The sequence below is a fragment of the Ictidomys tridecemlineatus genome, chromosome 12 (genome assembly GCF_052094955.1).
Source record: "Ictidomys tridecemlineatus isolate mIctTri1 chromosome 12, mIctTri1.hap1, whole genome shotgun sequence".
Taxonomy (NCBI): domain Eukaryota; kingdom Metazoa; phylum Chordata; class Mammalia; order Rodentia; family Sciuridae; genus Ictidomys; species Ictidomys tridecemlineatus.
Genome location: NC_135488.1, coordinates 54108161 through 54131315, shown reverse-complemented (window position 1 = coordinate 54131315; position 23155 = coordinate 54108161). Strand labels below are relative to the sequence as shown.

The 23155-nt window shown below is 39.7% G+C and overlaps 1 protein-coding gene across 7 annotated transcripts in view; it reads left to right on the top strand.

The window, feature by feature from the left end:
• Nucleotides 1–23155, top strand: part of Ctnna2 (catenin alpha 2) — a 1061169-nt gene that overhangs the window by 701178 nt on the left and 336836 nt on the right. The window lies entirely within an intron of this gene.

Below are 23155 nucleotides of genomic sequence, written 5' to 3'. Positions count from 1 at the left end.
GAAAAAAAAGAGGCCAAGATGAAGAGTGGGGGAGAGACAGGGAGGTTCAGAGAATAAAGATGTGTAAACTTCTAAGGGAAGAAATCTAAATTGTACTTTAGCAGTGAAGCAAAACTAATTGCTTTAAAGAAAAATACATGGTCTACGTTATGGCATGCTGTAGAAATATCAAAATTTATTTAATAGCACATATTTTTCTTTCCTTTTTAAAATCAATAATTGATACTTTAAGTTGTGTGTCATAATATTTTCCTTGTTAAAAAATTAGGAGATTTTTTCCATTCCCTTCAGCGACATCCTTTGGGATGCTAAATACTAACCTCATAACAGAGGGGAAAAAGATTTAGACAATTAGTGCTGAAATCTTTTTTTTATAAAAGCTATTATCCGTTTGTATATTTTTCCTACAGCTTGTTGAGTTTTTTTTCCTGATCTCCGAACAAATAGTCCTCAAATCATGCACTTTTGCCCACTGGCTACAGATTTCAAAATACTCCATCCCCTTCTCAACAGGACAGACTGAAATCCAATTCTGCCACTACCTAGAGTTAGCTCAGATCTCACAGGTTAAGGGCAAAATCCATTATAATACCACCTTGCATCAGATATCACCTGGGGGCCTAAGAGCCATTCCTGCATCTAACAAAATTGTTAACTAAGAAATCATGAGGTCAAAATAAAAGCAAAGCTCATTTTTATTCAGGTACAGAATTAGAATTGCAAATCAAGAGACGGAGGTTCAGGATTAGAAACAAGTGTTTTGTGGCGGAAGAAAAGGACTGGACTATTAGGGGGAAAAATACAAAAACAATAGGTAAAGTAACTTATTTTGAACAACTTTCAAGTACCTTGTTAGTCATACACATTGCTTTGAGTGAGTTCAGATTGGTGCTAAGGTTCTGTTCATACATTAATGTATACATGCTACCTAGTTATTATTAGCTGGTTATAAGTAAGTAGTAAGTCTTTTAAAAATGAAGTCATCAGAAGTCACAGAATTGTAAACTACCTGGGGTCTCATAAGCCCATTCTTTCCAAACAGCATTTCTTTATCAGAAAGTAAAAGACTGAGGAACTTATTATATCTGTGAGATAAGCTGTGTCCTATCAGATGCAGCTCTCTGAGGCCCACAGAGAAACCTTGCTCTCACTTGACTAAACTGTAGCCATTTTAAATATTATTTCCATGCAAAGTGGCTAAAAACATGGGAGATCTCACAATGACTTCAATTCAAAAATCTACCAGAACAACTCACAAAATTTCCTAAAGAGTGCTATATTTAAGAATTACAATTTTATTACGAAAGGATACACCTGGAAATTAATCAAAGGGTGGAAATGCATAAGACAAGGCTGGAGAGGGGTAGAGATTTCAGTATTTCTTTGTCATTCCTTATGGAATCCATACCTGGTTGGATTCCATAAGGAATGACTGGTTCAGTATATTAATGTTTGCACCAACCAGAAAGGCCTAGAGAACCTTGGTGTCCAAAATTTTTATTGAGGTCTCATTTCACAGGCACAATTGATTAAATTACTGGTCACAGGATTGAGTTCAATCTCTAGTCCCCTTTCACTCTCTGAAGGTCAAGCAGTCTCAGAATTCAGATTTCCTGATACTTGATTAGAATTTCTATTGACCAGCCCCTATCCTGAAGCTATCTAGGAGTCTCAACCTGAATCACACAATCAGCATAACAAACACACTCTTAACACTCAAAAATCTCAAGAGTTTTTCAAAGTTCTTTACCAGTGTCCAGAACAAAAATCACATATTTCTTTTTCTTTAATTATCTTCCAGAATAGTTTTGTAGAAATGTCTTGGACTTGGCTTTTTGAGTGTTTATTTCGTCAGTTCAATTAATATAGTCTAGAGGTCTTACATGTGCTTCTCCTCAGTCTTGGGAGGGATTGGTTCAGGGAAGTATAAGGCATAGTCTTTGTTAAATAATCTATTTCTGGAGATAAGATCAACATGGGAAACAGAATAATACTAAGAGCCACCCACACTAGACCCTTTGCATATATGTTCTCATTATATGCTCATAACAGCTTCAAACAGGAGTTCAGAGAATTAAGTAAAAACACATTATTAGATCCAAATGCCTTTCTCAAATCTGAAAGTTATTTTTTCCTCTAGTCCACATCATGATGTAGGCTGAAATTGTGTCTTGTTGACAGGTACAGGGAACTGGTATTGTCAGTAGACATGGAGAGAGAGCTCAGTGGGGTAGTGAAGAGGCCGGTATAGCTCTGTGGAGGGCACTGGACTTCAACCCAGCCTGGAAGTGTGTGTAAAAACTCAATCCAAAGAGGACTAACAGGGACCTTCTTGGTGAGAGGAACAAAATTAGAAATATGAGATATAAATAGATTTGGGGTGTTCATGGATGGTCTAAATCTCATTGCTTTAATATCTCTGGTTTGGGGGAGCTCCTTGTCCCTTAAGTGTGCTTCTTCCATTCGTCATCACTTCTCTTCTTGTTCTTCCTTGCCACCAGCCAAGTCAACCTTCTGGTAACATCTTCTTAGAGCTCTGTCTGCCCTCCATAAGAGCTTCACCAGAGAAGGGGAAAATTTCTGTCACGGTCCCTAAGTGTCAGATTAAACATTAAACACTAATTAAACACTAATTCACACAGATTAAACCAACCCAATTCTTGCCCTCTGCCTTCAGATTCTGAGTTCCCCAGCCACTGATGTTGTCTTTCTGTATCAGGTGGAGACTAGGGGAGTCTTTTGTATTTAGCAAGATTGAGGATGGATATGTGCCATTGACTAGGTGCATACATTAATTAATTTCTTTGAACCTGTTTCCTCTTCTTTGAAGTAGAAATATCAGTATATACCTCATAGGACATGGTAAAAAAATGAATATTTGAAAATATAGGAATTTAAACAAAATAAGATAGTGCCCAAATAGTAAAATTTTAATGTACACAATAGATGATTAAGGTACTATGTCTATAAGCTTTAACTGTAAAAAAAAAATACATAAATAAAATTTTGAAAACTAAAGAAACTTTAAATTTAATATCTTAAAGTAAAAACACCATACTAACTCATGTTTCTGTGTGTTGGTAACTGGGCTGGGCTCAGCTTGTGAGTTCTGATGATCTTTGGAAGGCTCACATGTGTTTGCAACTGGTAGTTAAAGTTCTTGCTTATGTGTCTCATGTGTCTCAGAAAGTATTCTTTGTTTCTGAACAGGTACTCTCATTGTCCATCAGCCTGGGCTTGGTTGTATATAGGGATTCCAAGGTTCCCAGGAACAATCAAGGGTATATTTAGTGCATTTGCTTTCCAAATGTGTACTTTGGACGTGTTTGCTAGTGGAAGTCCCTTTGGCTTAAAGAAAGAACAACACTAGGGTTCATGGATGGAGAAGGGGAGATTGGCAGTTATCTTGCAATCTTCCCTAGACTAAATTCCCTTTTTGAAAAATATTTTAAAGGTAATAGGGAGATGGATCACTGTGTTGGAGACTGAAACTCTTTATCTCTGAGCATATTAGTGATTCTACTTGTGTGTGTGTGTGTGTGTGTGTGTGTGTGTATGTATAAGTATGTGTGTGCATGAATGTGTGTATGAGAGAGAGAGACAGACAGAGATGTTGGGCTGGGAATTAGAGGAAAGGGGGAAGGAAATGGAAAGTTGAGAAGCAACTAGGATAAAAGCTCCCTGAGGCAAGAGACTTTGGTCACTTCATGTCCACCTATGCAAGACGACCAGAAGAGAGTCCTCAGCTCAGGTCTATCCCCTTCTTCAGCACTCCATGCCTTACTGATACAATAGGGAGGAAGGGCACTAGACTTGTTCTTGGAGACTTGCTTCTTCTACATGTGCCTTCTTGCTGCACATACATGTTGAGTGCTGTCCCCAGGCCGGTACTGATCTGGATGCAGTGACTACTCTTTCTCCCAGTGGTCATAGACAAACAATTTTGGTTTTTCTTCTGTACTGTGAAATTATGCAGTTTAATAATACTATGATATTTCTTTGTTTTTTCCTTTTTAAAACTTACCTTACATCCTGGCTCTGTAGCTCCCAGCTTTTTGCTTTGATGGCATCCAACAGTGAGTGGAATGGAGTACTAATAAAAAGAAATGCATACATAGAGTTGATTTCTGTGAGCAAGGGTCTTCTCATAGTTCATTACATTCCATCACTAGGGGGTCTTGGACTTTTTCTTGATCAAGTAAAATACAATGCTCAATGTATTGAGAGTTCTATATCATGGCCCAGATGCCTAAGAGATTTGCCTGATGAAAATAGATCATCCTACATTAAGGTTGGGATCATGTGTTCTTCTTACTTGCACCTGTTTTCAAACAGAAAGGTTTATTAGAATGGCATTAGCAATGGAGTGTTATACCTTTGCTTACTCTTTGTGAGTTTGTTTTTTCATCAGTTCAACAATGCCTACCTAACTGCATTCTTGTAAGGAGCAGATGATATAAGTTTCTATACCTGCCAAGGCCAGGGCCAGTCTCCTTCTATGACTTTAAATATTTGTTTTATTTTCCTGCCTTCAGTCTTTGGTTGAGCTAATCAAATGGGATCATGTGGGCTAGCTGCAGCACTTCAAAATTACACAGTACAAAACTAATACTAAAATATTATTACTGACACCAGCCCATGCTATAGGAGCTTGGAAATTTCAGGAGATCCTCATGACTCAGGTGTCTCCAGCTGTGTTAGAGACAGCACTGGGGTAGGACTCAGGAGTTTTCAGGTTAGAGCTTTGCAAACTGCTCTCTTGTCCATTCACTGGAAAATCAACATATATAAGTGGAGCTGCACAAATCAAATGAATTTCTGAAGACTTAGGTAATGCAACAAAAATATACACAGAGACCCCTCATTTGAGAAGGGTACATTGAGATCATATCTTTTAGTCCAACTCTATTTAGCATATTGGTGAGGTCCTAGCCTTGGGCTTGGCATAATCTTTTGCTGACCTTTCCCCCTCTTTTATTTTCCACTTCTGGAAACAGCAAATTTTGGTTGGTAAAGGACTCTCAGATAACTCTGAAAAGCATTCTGTGAATACAAAGTTTTGTTTATTTTCTCGGTAAGTTGATTTCTCCCCTTGAACCATTTCTTTTTGAAATGCTTCAGGGAAATGTTATCATTTCTTTCTATTTCTCCAGAGAGTCATAAAATACTAATACATAAAAAAAGGCTATTTCCTGAAATGTCTTCTCTTGTCTCCTTTCATCTGAAGAGATCTGGGATCCTCAGGGTGACCAGAAATTAATCATCCACAAATGGTATTCAGACACATCCCTGGGTGCTCACTCAGGATCCATGTTTTTAAGTTAGTGCATTATCAAGGCCCAGGACAGGATTATGAGCTCATCAGAAATTGAAAGACTAATTTTATACAGCCTGTGGTGCTCAGACGTGATTCACTTCTGGAGGTGAAGTCATTGGAGTTCATAAAAAGGACAATTTCTGATCAATGGGAATCAAGCCAATTGGAACCTCCAAATCAGTCTTTGGGGATCCCAAGGATGAATGTACAATGGGATTCAGTGTCTTACAAATGAGTTTACACTGAAATACACATTTTAGCCTTCAAGGGAAGTGGGGAGAATTTGAGAGTGTGTGGGCTTTAATCATTGAAAAAGATCAGTAAATGTTTTCAGAAGTTACTTTCTAAACAGTGCAATCTATATTTATGGGTGAGAAGAATCAAAGGGTAAGTAATGAGGTAGACTTAGCATGTGAGACCTACTTGCATAGGGACCTCATAAATACAACCCTAGATGTAGAACGTGTAACCTGTTTGAGTTGAATTTTGAATAAGTCTTGTTTGATCAGCTAGGAAAGAACCCACTTAATGGCATAACTGCAATGGAAAAATGTCACATGAGGTATAACAGATGATACCATTTGTATGTGTCTCCCAAATATCTTCACTGAAGCTGAAGGCAGCTGGGAAGAATGTCTTCGTGCCATCCTAAAGATGGAGGGACAGCTTTCTTCACAGGGAGGACAGTTCCCCAGCCATTGCAAATGCTGTAATAGGAAGGATAGAAGAGGGGACAGGACGCGAAAGGGAATGTTTGCTTTTTATTACTGTAATGAAATACCTGAGGCAAGCTGCTTTATAGATGAAACGTGTTTTTTGTTTGCTTTTTCTCATGGTTTAGGAAGCTGAAAATCCAAACAGCATGTCACAGACCCTGGCATTGTCCCTTCTGCCCCTGGCTGCATCACACCATGGCAGGGATGTGTATATATCTCTCTTTGTGTTCTCTCCTTTTCTTCTTAGGAAACCACCAGGCCTCCCCATCTGGCCTCCACTATGATAATCTAAGGGCCTAAGTTAATCACTTCACAGAGGTCCCACCTCTAAGCAACATAATCAGATTAAGTTTCCACCTCTAAATGTCATTAACATAAAATGTTGGGGATGAAACTCCTGTATGATTTTGAAGGAGACAAACAATATTCAAACCACAGCAAAGGGTAAATAAAAGAAGAGGTTATGGTGGGGGGCAGGGGAAAGAATGAAGAAGGGGCTAGAAAGAAATCAACCAGCCACTAATAATCTGAATGGTTGATTACGATGTCAGGTATTTGCAGTCATATTATCTCAGTTTCCGTGAGAAAGCAAATTTGTGTGAGTGAAATAATTCCATTCAGGGAAACATAGGGGAAGGAATTCTGTCTTCCTGCTTCAATAGCAGTTATAGCAAGGAGCGTTGTAAATTCACTGGGACCACCTAAGTTCTTAAGGAATTATTTTAATATCTTAACCAAAGATTCCATTTTTTAAAAGATGAAGATGTGGAATTAACAATAGAAGGGGAATGCAAGAGAATCAGGGAGTTGTAAAGGCCTAAGTCTGGGTGGTTCTGTACTGCTAGTTCTCATCTACTCCAAAAGCAGAAAAGGCCTTAACATCCTTCTAAAGTGGGCGGTCAAGGGATAAGATCAACCACTGCAAAGGCATTGAGGAGAGGTCTCAGCTCTGAGCCCTGTCTTGAGTACTTCCTTCAGCCCCTCCTTTCCCGTGACTGAGCTTGGGAGCAGAAACTATGGACTGACCTCTCTCAGTGGCCCTAACCAGCCTCCTCTTCATTTCCTCTTCAATGGAGTCTCCTCGTCATTGATCGCCCTTCCCTCTGTTGTGGAACCATCAATACACCCCGCATCATCCCTCACTACTGTCACTGCTGACCTTCAATCTCCCTTTTTCCATCCAGAATCCCTCAAAATTCTCTCAGGGGCAGAAAAAGATTCAATCCTGTTCCTTGAGAGATGATGTTTCCATTGGCATCTTGAGATACTGACTTTGTACTTTTAGCTTTCTAACTGAACTGGCCCTACCGGACTCCATTTAGAATTTTGATGACTTTTTTTCCCCCCTTGGGGAAAAAAAACATATTACTAAGAATTTCCATCAAGGACACCTGTCCACCTGGTCAGTCATGAGCTGGATTTAGGAAGCTGACAAACTGAGCCTATATCATTTTTAGCCTTTATCCTGGTGGTAGACTCTACCGTGAGGATCAGAGAAGATAGGGAATGACAATATCAATAGCACTTACCACACTGGTATCTTTCTTATTACAAGTTTCATTTGCCAGCATAGTACTGAGAAAGTGTCCATCCCTAATGAAGACTACATCCTAACCTATACCTCAAGACCAGGACAGGGTATCTTGGTGATATTCTTACCTTGGAATGATTTCTCTTTTATTCCAGGGCATTCATGGACAGGTTGATGGTCACCTTTGCTTCTGGTTTTTTATTCTGCAGACCCAGTCATCAGTCCCCATATGTCCCTTTGTTTGGTCTCAGTGGGCCCACTTGGTACTCACGAAAATTGATAAAACTCAGAGAAGCCATGACTCTTGTAAATAAAAGTTAACATCCCCTTGAATGTTCATCAGACACTCAGATTTGATGGAGAATTAGATTGCCTTCGGACTGATGAGCCTTCCAAATGAACTTGTAACAAATACTGGAAACGTTTCAACTATGACTATTTGCATGTTGTTATATAGGGCAGGGTTGTATGGTAACAGCCAATGAAATAGGTATAAAATTCATTTTACAATAAGGGTAAAAATATTTCACTTGCTCAGTTTTTCTCTTTCAAAATTGACTTTTTAATCACTATAAGATTCTCTCACCATCCCAATCTCTTGATTACGCAGTGGCCCTGGAGGTCAAATATTGGTCCAGAACTTTCAGGGATGGTGTTCTGATCTTTGGGCCACCTAACTCCCATTTACCTTGTTTAGTGTCTTGTGCCCTCATGTTCCCCCAAAGGCAGGCAGAACTGCTCCTTCCTGCCATGTTTGAGCACTAGAGTGTCTTCAGATAAGTGAAACACTGGTCCCTATAACCCTACCTTCTTAAGAATCCCTCGTAACCATTTCCTACGGAGTCCCGTCACTTCCCACATCCCCACTAGATGCAACCACATTATCCTCCAATTTCAGATATTTTTTTCTAAGTCTTTCGTTGCTCTACATTCTCCATCAACCCCCGTCAGGCACTTCCTTCTGTTTCTTTCCCTGTGAGACAATTCTCCCCTCAGGAGCCTGCAGAAACACTACTCTGGATTCTGTTCCTCTTTAACAGAGAGTGTGGAGGAAGGATCCTGGAGTGATTAGCTGTTTTCTCACTTACTCATCCTGTTGTAGATAGGATACATTCTTTACCGAAATGGAACAAAATTAGATTCTAGATTGTCCTGCTGATTAAGTGTCTACTTATGAAAAATCATACCATCACATGCTGTTGAGTACCTCACCAGTATGCCCAGCTGACACTTCTCGCTCGCTCGCCTGCGTCCATGCTGCTGCATATCATGGACTGTTCTCCTTGAAAGCTCTTTTCTCTCATTCTGCCTGTCCAATCCCTCCCACCTGAACCCAGTACAAAGTCCATCTTTTTTTTTTTTTAATCAAACCCTGTTCTACTTCTGACCCATTTTCTGAATGGATAAACTCCTCTCCTTTGTCTGTATCCTCAGGGGGATTTGCTATACCTGAAGTATAGTGTGCATCTTCTTCAACCTTAGTTTGTCAGCACATGTGTGGACATTGTGCCTATTTCATTGGTTTGTAAACACTTTGAGAGTAGAGCCATGTCTTGCTTTCTTTTGTGTCACCCCATGGTGCCTAGAAACTAACTGAACTGAATTGATGCAAATAAGTTGTCCCCTAACCGTGACCAGTGTGTAATATGACACAAAATATATATGAATGGTACAGAAAGTGGATGAATAATACAATTGAAAGAAATCTCGCGGGGCAGCCCAGATGGTTAAGATGAGTGCTATGAGCAATGACTGTTCTTACATCTTCTGGTGGTAAAAGACAAAGCCCAGAGCAAGCTGAGGGCATTGGAGAAGGCTGCATCGGTATGGGTGCATCTTCAACTGCATGTCGTTTCATCATGAAACTTTGAATGAGTGTAAAGGAAGGGAGATAACAGTAGGTATGAGCATAGGGAAGGTTATGAAAATAACTGGCACCTGGGGGTTGATTTGGATAGACAAAAAAGACCCCCTAGTGGTTTCTTATGTTTTCATCAAACCTTACACTTATAAAATGCTATCACATATGTTATTTTGTGTGATACCATCTACTGACGTCTATAGGCTGAATTACACTATATTGCAAATAGCGTTATAAAGGAGATTCACTGTGTACAGCCCAAAATACATTTAACTGGTAATAGTTATGTTTGGTACCAAATGTGAAGATGATGATAATGATACTGCTGATGCTAATGATACTTATTGAATGCTTACTGTGCACCCACCATGTGTAAAATGCTTTGCATACATTAATACTAATCTTCGCAACACCTTCAAAGTAGAAATTCCAAACCATTCTGAGAGTAATAGAGATGAAGTTGTTTCTCCATATCATACAGCTGGTGTACTACAGAGCTGGGATTCATATTCATTTTTTTTTCATTTCTTGAGACTCAAAGGCCAAGGACCAAGCAAACACAACAAAGAGGAGAGCACAGATTTTATCTCATGATAAGTACTTAATTTGCACTTCTGGTAGAGTATAAATGTATGTATTAACCAGCTTAAAGGTCACTGCCATGTAAAGCCATTACATTTACTTAGTGCTTCATCCCATTGGAGAGTGCAGATCTGTGGGCTTAGGCAATTATTTTCTTAGTTAATGACTTAATTACCATCCCAAGATTTAATCTTGATGCTCAAATCATCTCCCCCTGCTAACTCTGTTTATGTTAGAAATGCAAAAACACACTTCCAGGCCTTGACCTTTAGTGGCTGCTCAGGGCTCCCCTGTGAGAGTGTCCCCAGTATGGGACATTTACCTGAAGGTGAGACAAATAGTGGAAACCCCATGACCTCCTTCGCACAGGGATTGAAAAACCTCTTAGCGATCTCCACAAATTTATGTTTGCTGTTGGAAAATTGCTTTGGGAAATGATGTGGATCACAGAAGTAAATTTCCTGTCAAGATAAACTTTTGTAGTGAGCAAAGCAGAATTTGGGGGGAAAAAGAGATCCCTGGGTGTTTTATCTCATTTTTATTAACATTCTTTAATATTTACCGCAGTCGTACTTTGTGAGCCAAGCTGTTAGTGGAAAAGCATTGAACTACAGAGAAGATTCCGAAATTTCTCTGGAGACGATAGCTTCAGTCTCATTTTACAAATAGAGGCTGTTGGTGACAGATGTGCTTCAAAGACCTGGCAGTAGTTAAAAGAATTAAGGTGAAAAATACAATCCTTAAAACCCCACCACACAGATACCGGGATTCATTGCCTCTGGACTGGCCCAGATTCTTCAGCCAGTTTCCAGAAATTGCTGTTATGCAGTCTGCACAGACGGTGGAGTGCTTGGACAAGGAAGGGAGGGGAGGAAGCTTGGCAGCACCAGCTTGGAGCACGAATCTTCTTTTCTTTTTCTTTCTTTTTTTCTTTCTTTTTTTTTTTTTCCCAAAGAGCTGGGCCTGGTAGAAAATGAACACAAAGCCAGGTGCCTTCCCTATCTTACATCTGCTTCATCCTTTGGGTTGGTGACCCTGGAGACGCAGGTGGAGCCCAGCAGTCTGCTTGATGCTCCATGTGTGGCTGAATTGTGCTGGAGTTCAGGGCTGCTTGGCTGTGGGATCCAAGAATGTTGTCTCACAGGCTGACAGATACAGGACCATAGGGGAAAAGAGTGCTTGAAGGCTCAGAAAAGTGAATGACGCACTTTCAGTGGCAAGGATATGGTGCATGGGTGATTGTCAATGAACCAAGCTGGACTTCTGCTTCCACTTTCTTCCCGGAGTCTCTGTTTAAGTTCTCAGAAGATGGAGCAGGTATATGCTGTATATGGGGAGAGGTACGCTCAGAAAAAGAAGACAGGGGTATTGAATCTGTTGATAGAAATGGGAAGAATCATTATGTTAAAAAAAAAAAAGCAGAAGAGGAGGAAGAATACAGTCATCGGAGGCAGATCTTAGAACATCTGCTAGGGAAGGCCCTGTATGAGGGTATCTTTGTCACTAATGTTACTTGACCCCCTTCTTTACTAATGCTCTCTGACCCCAAGGACAGAGAGCCGTTGTCTCCCCTTCATTCCAATTACTGTGCTAATTATTCTGTACTGATACTTCTGCTACTAAGCACCAGTCCTGCTCTTCCCTTTGTAGAGATAATTCCTGTATGACAGTTCTAGTGTTCTCCTGAATTGAACCTCTAAAATTCCAGGCTTGGAACACATGTTTGTCTTCCCACTGACTTGGGAGGCTGAGGCAAGAGGATCCCAACTTCAAGGCCAGCCTTAACAACTTAGGAAGACCCTAAGACAAAAAACTAATAATAAATAAATAAAAATGGACCAACGATGTAGCTCAATGGGTACAGCCACCCTGGGTTCCATACCCAGAAATAGATAAATAAATACATAAAAATTAATTAATTCCCCTCTTAAAGCCTCTGTTTAGTTTACACTTCTAGAAATCAATAGCTCTTCATGCCATCACTTTTCCCAGGCTTTATTTTTTATAAATACAACACGTGAACATGTTGGTGAAAGAATGGGGCCAGGATGATTGCTGGTTGAGAATTTATTATTGGGCAACATTTTGGTAGACTTGATATGCATAACCTGATAATCAGCTAATCTTCCTAAAATCCTGCAAGGTGTATGTGTGTGACCACTCTAGAGGTGGAGACAGGAGGTTCACAAAGCTGATGTGATCACCTGCCCTCAGGCATTTGGACCTCTTGAGTCAGACTCTGTTCCGTGGGGTGGAAGGGAGTCAAGGGTAAGATGTCCTGTTATAGAGCTAGCGGCCTTCTTTCAGTTTCACAGCCTCCCTGCCTCATATGTGCTCAACAAAGGAGTCATGTGGGACTTTATTCAGAAAAAAAAAAATCCTGACTAATGGCAGGAATTAAATAAGAGCTTAGAACACATGGCCCTAGGCAGCCACACTGCAGGTAGCCAATTACACAGCTCTTGTCACCACTACCCTAAGAGTTCACAAACTAAGAGTTTGCCTTAAATCCTTGCATAGGACCTCACAGCTTTGGAGATTCTGTCACTCACATTATCTCATCTGATCCTAACCAGATTCTTAGGAAATAGACTGAGCAGGGATTATTTTCTGAATCTTATAGTTGAGGGAATTGAGGTCCAAAAGGTGATGATTTATCTAAGCCAGTAAATGGCATAGACAGACCAGGGCTCTGTCTATTAATTCCATGCCCAGTAGTTGTTTCTTTTGTTTTGTTTTTTGTTTTTAATATGCCATGAAGCCTGTAAATAAAGACAATTCTGGAATGTGCTGAGTACAGGAGGGGTTGAGGAGATCAAGTTCCCTAAATGAAACTGTAGCTGTCCAAAAAGTCTCTGAATTCTAGTTTTTATTATCAACTGCCTTCTCAAAGCCTCGATTGGTGACCTATGCTTTTACCGTTTGCTCTTGTCTCTTCCCCTTGTCAATCAACATCCTGTTCAGTGTTTCCCAGCCCTCTTATCATTATCACCTCCCCAAAATCAGATGTTTTCCTAGTTACTCCCACACCCTGAATTTTAATCCCACACATACATTATGTAGTTTATGTACTATATGTATATCTGTGCATTATATATACAAACCAGTAAGGGTTTTTCTTTTTCCACCCATAAGAAAAAATTCTGCTCCTCAGTGCAATATTGTCCCCGTTGAGAATGTATGATAAAGCTCATTAACTATGAATTTGAGTCAAAAATAAATAAATAAAAGACAGACTGATGGTTGGAAGGTAAGAAGGGAGGGAGAAAACAAACAACAACAAAACACACCAGCAAAGACACAAGTAAAACACTAAAGAGAAGACAGTTCTCAGTTCCCTGACATTTAATGCTTTCTCTGGAGATATAGATTCATGTATTGAGGTTTCACTTTAGGCAAAGCGTTCCCGATATTCCCATCTCCAGCTGGAGCAGAGCACATACTAATCATTCTATGGATGAATCACAAGAAGAGTGTGCTTTAGAACAGAACCAATTTTGCATATGTATGTACAAAATAAAATGCTCCCTCTGACCACACAGTTCTATTTATGAGGTTGGGGAGATCTCTAAGGGAATTGGAACCTACCCTTGGTGAAAGTTTGATAAATTCACCACTTTGCCTGTTGATAAGTGATAGCAAAGGAGAGTGTGTTGGAAATGACCCTTAACTTTCCTTTACCTTTTCAACTCCATACCCTGACCACCAAATCAAAGAACTAAAATCCACTACAAATAGACACTACAGACACTACACAACCTAAGAAAGAGACACTACACCATAGACATAAGAAAGAAAGTTCTGCACAAGTGAAATTGACTTGCCCAAGGGTCAGGAACAAATTGGCACAATGAGAATGTAGATTCTACCTCTTGATACAAGACCTCCTCTCCCAAAAGAGAGGGTCAACCTCAGATATAAACTTCTTCCTTTGTATTATTTTCTCGAATAGCATCAAATCATGATTCTTGTACACAAAGGAAAATCTTCTCAAATGCCAACCCATCTGTTACAATGGGAGATATATACTTAGTGTCCTGGAGGCCTGTATGATTTAATATTGCCAATATTAAATAAGTCTGGGAGTTTGATAACAATTGTGAGCTGTGTAGTGGCTTTTCTCTCTCAAGAATTGACTACTGACAGCAAATAGTTCAGGGGGGAAATGAGTTTTGCTGTCTCACCAAAGACCCACACACATGGACAGTGCTTCCATCAGCTGGTCACTAGCCTTCGGTTCTTATGAAAGTGGGAAGATGGTGCCAAACCCACATGTCTAACCAGATGTGTGTGCAGATTCGCATACATATTGCAGTGATGGCGTAGATTTTCCAGGGATGTCTGACCAGAGTGGGAAAGTCCAGCCAGTTAAGAACCAAAACAAAAGTTAGTGAGTGCTGTCTGGCCTAGCTGGAAAGCTATGAAGGAAGATGCATGTCTCTCTAGCACCTCCAGACCCCACACTCTTTCTCCTTCGTCCTCTCCTTTCTGGCTCAGTGCTTTCAAGAACTCAGATTTGGGGGTATTATCTTATTACAGAAAAAAATGTAGGGAACATGGCTTTGGAGAGCAACATCTCAGGTACTTACAGTCTTAGCCCCTCCCTTGCTGCAGGACTTTATTGTATTTATGTTTTGTTTTTTAAATGACATTTATGTATCCTCTTCCATGTGTCACTCACTGTTCTAAGTACTTTACAAAGAATGGCTCATTTAAATCTGATTTAGTTCTTGCACCAACCCTTTCTCCAATCAGAAAGGTGAAGAAGCTTGCTAAAGTCACTCAGCCAGAATTTGAACCCAAGTTCTGCCTCCTTTAACACATATCACCATAGTAAGTGACTTTGGGCAGGTAAGGTACATTTTTAATATGAAGATGCTAATACTCTGAACAAGGAAGAATGAAGGTTGATCACAAGATTCAAATGAGAAAATGTTAAGGATTTAGGAGGTTGCCAAGACCTTAGTAACTTAAATATAATAAACACTCCTGTGGATGGGGGAATTGCCTTTCATGAATGCACCAGGAAGAAATAGAGGCATCTTCTGTAGACTGTCATGGTGACTCTGGTAGAACTCTGATAGCACAGTCCTCTAGCTGGTACCTCACCTTCACAGGTAAAGTGTTTACAAGTTAAACGGTTCTGTCGATCACTCAGTGACTATTTGCTTAATCCCTAGAAAAGAAATGGTATACTACTTTGATTAAATGAGTTGAGCAATATCAGTAGAACTTGAAAAGTTTTCTATAGGTACATTTCAGTTACGATGCAGTGTCTCCTCTTCTTCCCTACACTGTTTGTCTGTTTGTGTTTTTGAAATAGTTTGCAAAAAAAAAAAATCAATATGAGACTCAAATAAACATGGCCTGGACAGCAAGCAGAGGAGGGAGGCTGAATTCTAAGAAGGACCACTATTTTTAGAGTAAAAAAAATTTAAAAACCTACAGATTGCATGGAAATATAGATTTCATTGAAAATGCAACCACCATGGAGTAGACAGTGACACAAAATCAGAGTGTGTGGTTGTTCTACAGCTGAGGAACAAAGGATCAAACTGCCCTGGCCAACTGAAGACAGATTATGTATTATTCTAATAACTGTGTGTAACTTGACTTTTCCAGACCTTTCTATAGCAGACTAATCTAGCTCTTGAATGCTGCTGTGCTTTCTCCCTTTTATTCAAGGCTGCCTACAATATCTCTGAGTTAGAGGTCCCTGACACAGTGTTTGCAATATTGAAGGTTCTAAGTTGACAATAAACACACTAATGGTAAACACCTAAAAATGCATAATTTTTTAAAAAAGGAAATTGGTTTAAGGAGGTAAAATATACTGGAAGATCCAATGGATTTGCTTTTAAGCACCATAAACTGTTGGTGGATCTGTTCTAGGACATGAGCATTTGCGTCTGTTGTTTCATGTAAGGGGAACAAGACAGGATCTCCTGTCCAAATATTCATCACCCAGCTGTTTTAGTGCATGAACTTCTAGCATTAGAGTGATTTCCTTAAGGCTTTCCCCTAAAGACCCTTATTTAAGCAGCACAAAAATCTCTTTTCACAACTCATCAATCAACATCTTACTAGGATTTAGTTTTCACACTCTTGGAAGAGCTTGTGGGAAAGCTGCTGATGGCAGTGGGCTGAATGGAAAGGGAACATTTATTATGTGTTGATGATATTCAGAAAGAATTGATATCTTTTTGGACGTCTCCTGAGCATCCTGGAGGCTTATGTGGCAAAGAAATGAGTGTCAGGTATGGGGTGGGTATGGGAGGTGGTCACAAAAAGGGACAGAGGAAAGACTATGGTGACAGACTTAAGAATTTCTAGACTCCAGTTGGAGGAAAAGATGTAGAAATGTGGGCACTGTGTTTTCCAGGGCTCCTGGAAGAGTTATAGATGTGGGTATTTTGAGCAGGGTCAGCTCTGTCTCATAATGACATGACCAATCTGAGAAGGAAAAATAATTGGTAGAGAAGGAAGGACACAGAATTTAGAAGAAGAAATTCCAAGTGCCCTGTCTAGCAGTAGCAATGACCTTGGGTAAGCTACATGACATCTTCAGATCTGAGTTTTCTGGTCTTAAAAACAAAGCAAATTTATGTCTACCTTGTAGATTGTTGGGATAAATGAAACGAATAAAGTAATAATTGTAAACTGGAAAATTATCAAGTGCTCAGAAACCAGTTGTAAGCACATGTATGTTACAAATCTTTCTCCTATCCATGCCACCAGGTGGAGCTGATGGGGAGAAGGGAAGGTCTTCACTTAACCCTCAGTGGCCAACCTATGTTTAAAGACCAGCAGTCAGACACCTAGATGTTACAGATTACTGAGCAGCACACGCTGTGATTCCTGAGACCCTCTCACTGGGTGCTTCTCCGTGTTACTGATCTTTGGAATCACCTAGGAAGTTTAAAAAACAATCTCCTTACCAAGGCCACTCCCCAGAGCTATTAAATCAGAACCTCTTGTGGTGAGATCCAGACATCAGTATTTATTAAAGTTCCCAAGTAGTGCCAGTGTGCCACCAGGGTTGAGAATCATCTTTCCAGCTAAGCAAAAGAGAAAGAGGATGCAGCTGGAGAATGAATTATTACTTTTTTTTCTCATAATGCAGTTGGGGGAAAAAATGGCTTTCCAACATTACGTTGAGAGGAAGTAAATAGCCAACCTGGTAGAGCAGAATAAAGAAAAAAATGACTAAAAAGCTTTGAGGAGCCAGCTATTTATGATGATTACTTCATCAATATAAAACACAAATCATGAAACTCTACTTGCTCTGTTTTTTGGGGTTTTTTTTTTTTTCAATCATTCTCTTCCTCTCCTCCCTGGATGATCTCTCCCTTCCTCTCTATCTTTCCTTTTCTCTCCATCTCTCTCTCCCTCTTTCCCCACCCCTTCTTTTTCTGTTCCCCCTTCCTCTTCCTTCTTCCTTTCCTGCCCTTATTTTACTAGAGATCTCTCAACTCTTCTTATTGGTTATGGTCACTTACAGGAAATTTTTTTACGCATCCTGAACAAATCTTTTCCTGCATTGTCCCCCCCCACACACACACATACCCCAGAAACAGTCCTAGGCATTTTGTACATATCTTAGGTCTCACTTGTGTGCGAGTGTATATCCTCCCTAGGACTTCTTTTCAACTCTTCCTGAACATTCTAAAAACCCTATTTTCCCACCCACCTGTGGCTAAGCTTTCTCATTTGTTTTTCAGCCTCTCTATCTACCTCTCTGAAGCCCCTGTCTCCCAGTGATATGTTTTTTTAACATGTCTTTTTTTATTCGCATGCAGGCAAGTTTGATGAATCTGAATGTCTAGGGAATGGGAACTCAGGGAGATTTTAATTTTCTGGTTAAATGACACTAGGATGAAAAATACTTTTATTTCAAATTTTATTTATTTTGGGAAAATGATAAAAAGAATCTAGAACTGGAAGCATCCTCCTCGGGGAATACCTTGATGAGTCTTCCTAACAACAAAGGGACAGAGGCTTACCAAAGTAGAATGGTTCCTGATCTTCCCAAGTCCTGTGAATAACAGCACCAGGTCAAAGACCCAACTCCTGATTTCCAGGCCCTATTTCTTCCATAGCGCTTAGTGTCCTGGTTAAACAGGACCCAGTTTAATCTGAAGCACATTCTTTGACATGAACTTTCTAGTTCTTTATGGTGCCACCTTCCCATGAACTTCATCCATTTACGTTGTCTTCCCACCCTCAAATGCATTCATTCGTGATGTCTGCGTCTCTAGCCATCCTGCTTCTAAGGTCTGAGATGATGTCTTTCATAAACATGTCCATCCTACTCACTAGAATAAACACATTGATTATTTTTTAAATGGAAGTTCATTCTCACCTATCTTCCTGTCTTGGTTGGGGACTGAGAAATTTTGGGCAGGTGAGCTGAATTTGTTCAGTCTCCAGAACATCTCCTAGAAGGGATATCAAGTTTCTTATTTTCCTTTTCATTAATAAATCTTCACTGTTAACTTGATGCTTTCCCCTCTATTTCCTAAGTAATATATTGCTAAGGAAAAAGTGGGTCAATGGAGAATTCTGACTAGTTTTGTCCTAGTTAATTTAAGTTCTGCCATATGTTCTTTGAGATGCATGTGCTAACTACAGGTCTTTTGCTGATTAGCAAACAACCTGAGGGTTTTTACTTTAGACTTCCAGTTCCTTGGCAAGAGAGAGGAAGATAGAAAGGGAACAGAGCTAGGTGAACTAAAAGCTAACTCAGACCACTCTATGCAGAGCTGGGCACAGCATGTTTAGTCTCATATTAATTTCCACCATGATGCAGGGTTAGAATCAAGCTCAGTACTCCTGAAGTTTTGGGTCAAATAACTGTTGAATGTTGATGATGTCCTATGCATCATAGGATGTTTATCAGTATACATGACTTCTACCCACTAGACACCAGTAGCACCCCACCACCATCCATATACAAAATTTTAATATGTATCCCGACACTACCAAATGAATGTCCACTGGGTGACAAATTTGCTCCTGGTTGAGAATTTCTGACATAGACACATAGTCCATGTGATCACCAAGAAAGAAATGTGAATAAATCCTTGACAGTAACATATGGATGTCTATGCCTGTCTGAGTCCAAAATCCTCTAGTAAGAGATAGGACTAGATGATCACTAGCAATTTCTTCTCCTGGAAGCTGAAGAAAGATCCCCTGTGTTGATAGAGTTCTACATTGCCCACTTATTTGAACATTGCACTTATATCATTCAACAAGCTTGTGCTAAATATGTCTTTGTGTCCAGTCTAGGCTCTTTGTTGGGCATGGGAGTGGAGGGGACAACCATTCAAGGGAAAAATTGCACAGTGAAAAGTCTAGCAAACTGAAAACCAACACTCTGAATCATTAGCTGAGAAACTGAACAAGTACCTGACCTCTAAGGTTGCTGATATCCACTCCCATAGTGAGATCAAGGTAAAGGCACCCATTTCAAGCAAACACTCAGGCAATTTTATTTATCCATCTCTTCTACATCTCTGTCTAAACCATAAGGATACAACAGCCAACCCTTTCACTTTCAGCAAAAATCCAGAACTTTGACAAATTGTGTCCATTGGAGGAAAGTCAGGAGGTGGTTTCCTGTCAGAGTAAGAATTTTGCTCCTGGATCTCAAGAAAAATTATCAAGGGTAGAGCATTTTTAAGTGGAAAAAAATATTTTTCTTACCACTGAGGTGCAAAGTACTCTTGAGAGTGCATTTACATTTGCTGGTTCTCACCACTAGACAACAGGTGTGTATACTCTGCCATGGCACAAAGAGTGCAGAGGATCCCCAGCCTGCAAAGCCAGTACCAATTTATAACTAATGCCTGAAAATGGTATCAACCATAACAGTCCTTTATATCTCCATCAGATTGGTTTTATCACATCTTTTCTTAAGTAAAGTTGATCACAGGAGAAGGAAAGAAGTTCTGGGTAGTTATGTAATGTGGTGGTACCTATCTATGTGTGTGTTCTTATATGTATGGATATTTATCAATAAGTATGTATGTACATGTTTACTTTTGTATACGAAAATATGTTTGTGCATGTGTGGGGGTGGTTATATTTGTGAAGATGATTAGATAAATGTGTATATGTATCCGTAAACCTCCTCCAAGTTTAATAGTTTCATTCTAACTAAATACATGTATTGGCAAACTCAAATTAACTATAACAATCCATCTAATTGACATTTATCTTGACTTCCCTGAAACATTATAATAACTCATTCTCCAAAAACAGATAAAAATTCTGGTGCTTGGAGAATTTTCTCTGTGAGGGAATGTCTGACGACTTTCATTTCATCAGAATATGGATCCACTGGTGGCCACTGCTATTTGGCCATGCCAGAATAGAACAGGTGTCAGACTTGCTGACAAGTTGATTAATACAAATTAGAAACACAGGTGGCCCCTAATCCTGCCAGTGATCTGTGTGATCTGTGTGCAGTTGCTTAGGAAACTTGGGAGGAATAACAAGTGGTGTTTGCCCCTTTAATTACTTACACATACTCATAAATGTGTTGTTGATGCTAAGTCATACCAAATGTCTGCCTTCCTGAAAGCTGGGGGGAAAAAAAGGTAAGGTACTCTTGTACTTTGAGGAGCCTGGGAAAATGTGAAAAGTGATTTAAAAAAAAATTTCCTTTTACTGAAATAATCTTTTCTGTATGATGGCAACTTTATAGCATATGGTATATGTTGTGGGACAGGTGGTCCCAACTATCTCTGGCTGTGTCTTATGTCAAGGGCTTCCTTTCCTTTGAGAACTGTTAAAAAATTGGTTTCATTTAACCTTCTCCTCTGGTACAACCTAAGAAACTACCAGAGCTAAGCCTGATGTGAGAGCATCATTTGTCATTGGAAAATACTTTTTTCTATATAAATACTTGAAAAACCTCAATACCATTGCTGAACTTTAATCAGCTGGGAAGCAACTGCAAATGGGGGGGGGGGGGTTAATCCATCACAATGCCCAGGATGAGACGTGAATTGTGGCCTTAAATTCTTTTCAGATAGTACAGGACAATGAGATTAGCACCCTCTGTGGGAAGAAAAAAAAAGTGCTATACCTTTAAAAATTAGATCCCCTTTTAAATGTTCAGTAGTTTGCTTAGAGGGGTCAGAGCAAGTTTCTTGAAGCTTAAAGATTAATTAATTTGAGAAAAAAAAAGTGTCACAAAACCTTAGTTAAAACTACCATTCTCCCTTATTCTTGGCTTCTCCCTGCTCTGCCCTTCTCAAAGTAAGAGGCACAGGACCATGAAAGGATGTGTGAGCTAAATTTCTCTAGTCCAAAATCCTCTAGTAAGAGATAGGACTAGATGACTATGTTTAGAAAACATATTTGCTTGCCTGCAAATACATACCATTACAGAAACATACACACACACATACACACACACATACACACACACACACACACACACACACAAATTAAGAACACAGCTTTCCATGGCTATCATTTGCTCCCAAAGTCCCAGATGGTAGATTCCTTTTTCCAAAGATCTTTCATTAGATTTCCATGGATTTAAGGTCTTTCAAATACATGATATTTTAGTCATGGAGTAGGGGAAAAGCAGAAAAAAAAAGCATGATTATTCTCTTTTTCTCCTGACTACATTTTTTAAAAGTACAAAATAAAATTGGGAATAGGAAATAAATTAGTTTCCAATGTCCATTTTTTTCTAGAGGATTTTGGGGAACCTGTAGTTCTGATGTTTGCCAGAAAATCTTTGCTCCTGGAAGCTTTCCCTATAAGCACACCAGCACAACCCTTCCATGCGACAAGCAAGAGCAGCTTTTGGCAATGCATTCCTGTAACCTTCCTATGAGGAGGTTAAGTTAACGGAATCTTCCTTCAGTGGCCACAATTTGGGAATGTCTTTCTTTAAAAAGAGCCAAAATTTAAAAAAAAAAATGGTATGCACTCTTTTAGAGGAGGTCTCTTTATTGCAGTTTAATTATAGATAGGAGGCACATCCTTGTTCCTGTTACTCCTGCCCTCCAAGTGATATGCTGTTTAGAGTGGCAATTCCAAATGATTATGCTTTGACTAAATCCAAAACCCACCTTCAAAGTTTTTGAAGCCCTTCTCTCCTAGAACATTAACAGTGTGAATGGGTGTTATGTACATGGAATGTGTCATAAAGTCATGTCTCAATTATAAACAAAGCAAGATGAAGTTTGCTGGTCAGAAAGAATGAGTGGGGGAGGGGAGAAGGGAGAGAGAGAGATATGAGGGGGGAGAGAGAGAGAGAGAGAGAGAGAGAGAGAGAGAGAGAGAGAGAAGCTGTCTCTCATGTCTCTCAAGGCTTAACATCTTAAAAGATCTTTGCAAAAATATTTCTCTTGCAAGAGCCTCATAGAAGCCACAGTTTTAGGCATATTGGTTTCTCTATAGGCAGAAGAAAAATCTACAATTAATCTTCAGCTTAAGTAAACCATATAGTGATACTGTTCTGCATTTCAAAAAGCTGATTTTGCCTCTTTAGGTTGGTGACTAGAGGCATTTGCATTTTGGGGGATGGTGTTGTGTTTGTTCCTCATCCCACTTCCTGCTATTTGGACTTATCTCTTAAAATGTGTGTGTGGGGGGGGGAGTAGAAATAGAAAGAGATGCCAGTCTTTAGTATCATTTAGAGGGGTGAGAAAAATACTTCTGGACATGGACTGATTGGTTCAGTGTTCACCATCTGCCATCCATGATACTTTATTTCAATCATACATCTGATTAAATTGTTAGCTGGTGAAAGACCCTTCCATCCAATACGTACACCCCTCCCCTTGCCCTTCTCAGAAGCCACTAACTACCACCACCACCGCCTCCTCACTCTTAATTGAGTTTAATAAAAAGCTAACATCGCAGTGATGAACCTGAAAACCTATGAGGGTGGGAAGGAGCAACCAATAATCCCAACAAAGAACAAAAGTGAAAAACAGGGAAAGCAAGCATTACCCAAAAGGGCCATCTGAGAAGAGGCAGCTTTTTCTGCCCCGAGTTAACAAATTATTCCCATCTCAGTAATATGCAAACACAGAATCAAATGATGATCTTCTCTCACCCCACCCCCATCCCTGCTGTATCAAGTCTGTCCCTAAATTCTCTTGCTACAAGTCATTACC